This window comes from Microtus ochrogaster, chromosome 4 (assembly GCF_000317375.1).
Source record: "Microtus ochrogaster isolate Prairie Vole_2 chromosome 4, MicOch1.0, whole genome shotgun sequence".
Lineage (NCBI taxonomy): Eukaryota > Metazoa > Chordata > Mammalia > Rodentia > Cricetidae > Microtus > Microtus ochrogaster.
In genome coordinates, this window is record NC_022011.1 from 89,307,917 (window position 1) to 89,311,255 (window position 3,339).

Genomic DNA, 3,339 nt, shown 5'->3' on the forward strand with positions numbered 1-3,339 from the left:
TACCCTGCTCTAGGGAATGTTTTGGGCTCTGAGATTTTAACAATGGCACAATGGTACAGCACTTACCCTCATGACAAAGCTGCTAAGTAACTGGTTCACCTTCTGCTTCCAGGTTCCATTTCTTCAGTGAATATGGAATAAATTCTTAGCTCCAATCTTCCACAGAACACATCTCTGTCCCTTTCTTTCTTCCCTGTCTTCTTTTATTAAAATTGTTTCCCTGTCTTCTTTAATTTTCTGCCTTTGTCCCTCCTTCTTTTCCCCCTCCCTTCTTTCCTTCCTTCCATCTTCTCCTCTTGACTTTTTTCTCCACTGCCACTGCTCATTTCTCTGCATCTCTACTTTTTCCTGACAAAACACTTCTAAGTTGCTTTCATTTCACATCATAAATGAAATAGCCCTTCTTTGCTAGAATACGAATAACTGAGCTGGCAAGTTCTGCCGAGACAGGGTGTAGCAGGCAAGAAGGTAGACTGTTCTCACCTTCTCATAGCAATGCTTGTCTTCAATCACTGTTGCTAGGTAACAGCTCTTGAATGGTATAGATACCCTTCACCTTTCTTCTTCCTTTCAAGGAGGGTAAATTTTCAGGGCATTTCTCGTATTGGTCAACACCAGGAGACACAGAATGGGCGTTGATGAATCCCTGGATAACACAGAGAGTGAAGACCGACCTGCCTAAGCAATGCTCATGCAAAATGCCCTGCAGGGTAAGTAACCACATCCCACACCTCCCTCAGCCAGACAAAGAAAGAAAAGCCTCCTTTCTACCTTGCCTCCACATCATAAATACAGCCCCAGCTGCTGCAAAGGCGCACCCTTCCTGCAGGCACACCCATGCACACATCACGCTAGTACCCATACACTGCTATACTTCCATGGAAATAGAAACCGCTGTTTGCTGTGCCTCAAATGGTCTCCAAGTAACTCAGCTTTTCCACTCCTTCTCTGGGGAATGATGGAAAGCATGTCATGTCCTCTGTATACACACACACACACACACACACACACACACACACACACACACGGAATATGTTTGCTTTGTTTTCATACAGGGTCTTATCTATGCATTATACGCTAGACTCATACTCAAACTTTCCCAGCTTTCCGAGTGCTGAGATTATAGGCATCCACCACCAAACCCAGTTCTGCATATATTACTGTTTCATGTATTCACTTGATCAGGTTCTAAAATAAGAGTCCCCATATTTTTATTGCTAGATCAGCATAATAGTGCAGGAGCGTCAGAAAGACGTTATTTTCCTTTATAAAAAATGTACATTTCTTAGCTCAATCAGACAAAACTTAGGTGATCTTGGTGCAGTATAAATGCACAGCACCTCAAGTGCCAGTTCCTTCTAGACAGTTCTGTTCCCCATTGTCTCCTTATGGTGGCCTTGTACTTGACTTTATTACCAGTTTTAATTTGAACTCTCTAGAGTGACGAATAATTCTGACTTTGTTTCTTGACTTAAAATCAAATGGTCATGACAGTCTCACAAGAAGCATTTAAGTAAAGGAAGGATTCTACAGCTTTAATGACACTGGTGGAGGAGGTGAAGTGGCAGCTGCTCACCGGGTACGTCTGCCCTAGAGTGAGAACCAAATGTAGACATACAGGCTTGCCAGGAGCGTGTGCTCCTCTAACAAAGCAAAGAAGCATGTGTGTGGTCAATAAGCAAACTGTAGCCAGATTATCTGGGACAGGGGGGTGAAACGTGATCTGAATCAGGGCTGTATCTGTAACTTAAATAAATCTTCAAGTACTTAGGGGTGGGGGAGGAAAGACGTTTTATCTTAATGGCTGGCACCAGGATTCTTAGGGAAGAAACCGGATCTGTTTAGGAAACGCTTCCCTAAACATCTCGGATGGGTGGGGCTGAAGATCTGTAGCCAACCAGAAGCAAAAGAGAATTTGATGTCAGGGGGCTGGGGGAGGGAGAGGGAGGACCGGACTGGGGCAAGGGAAAGAGGTGAATCTAACTGCAGGGCAACAGCCGTGAACAATTAAGATGAGGAGAAGCGAAGCGTGAGGCTAAGTTACTCCGCGCTGGGTGTGGTTCAAAGTGTTGTTCATCCTCCCCCTCACTTCATCCTCACAACCACCCATGGCTGTTGGGTGTCATTGACAGAAACCATAGCACACTGCAGAAACAGCCAAAGCACTTTCAACACCACAATATCTAATACTTCATTTTGAGGTTGACTGATCTGTGATCTTAATCTCATTTTCCCGAAGCATCTGTCGTGTTTTCTACATGCAAACAAATGACAATAAAAATGAGAAGGTTGACGCAGCCCAGTGCCCATACATTCTTGGGATGCTGAAAACGGCCCTTAAATAGTTTGGCAGTGATGGGACTGGACATTCAGGGGATGAGACATTAGCAACGTGGGAAATTACACAAATCTGCAAAAAAAAGGGGTGGTAGAAGGTTTGTTTGCCTTTGTTGGTGGGGTGAGGGATGGAACCTGCAGCCTCACGCCTGGTAGGCAAGCTGTAGGCAAGTGTTCTACCACAGAGCTGCGTTCATCTCCAGACCTAATGCTTGACTCTTCAGCAAGCAAGGCAATCCCAGAAATACCTAGTACACTCAACGTTTTAAGTTGTGCCTCAATAACTTCCTATTTCAAAATCCTATTAAGAAGAGCCAATAATCTCTTCCCAAATGAAGTGCAGGCTCTTCCCCCCCCCCCCACACTTCTGCTGGAGGGGCTTTGCCAATGCTTGAGTGGAACCGTGGAGAAGGTGAAGGTCAGGGTCAGGAGAGTCCCAGACACGGTGGAACACAGGACCTGAGGTGGGTGGGTGGTGGCAGCTTGGAGGAGTGGTGAGGAGGCTCTGTAGCTGGGGAAATGGAGGGACTGGAGAAGTCACAGAGCTGGCCTGAAGTCTCATGACTTAAGTCACAGAATTCAGCAAGAACAACGGCTATTTACAGTGTATGTCTTTGTGTGTGTGTGTCTATGTCTGTGTGTCTCTGTGTGTATCTCTGTGTCTGTGTGTCTCTGCATGTGTGTCCATGTGTGTCTCTCTGTATATGTCTCTGTGTCTATGTGTGTCTATGTCTGTGTCTGTGTGTGTCTATGTCTGTGTGTCTGTGTGTGTTTATGTGTGTGTCTCTGTGAGTGAGTCTCTATGTCTGTGTGTGTCTATGTCTGTGAGTCTCTGTGCATGTCTCTGTGTCTGTGTGTCTATGTCTGTGTGTGTCTGTCTCTGTGTGTGTCTCTGTGTGTCTCTGTATGTGTCCATGTGTGTGTGCTGTGCATGAGTCTCTGTGTCTGTGTGTCTCTGTGTGTGAGTCTCTGTGTGAGTCTCTATGTCTGTGTGTGTCTATG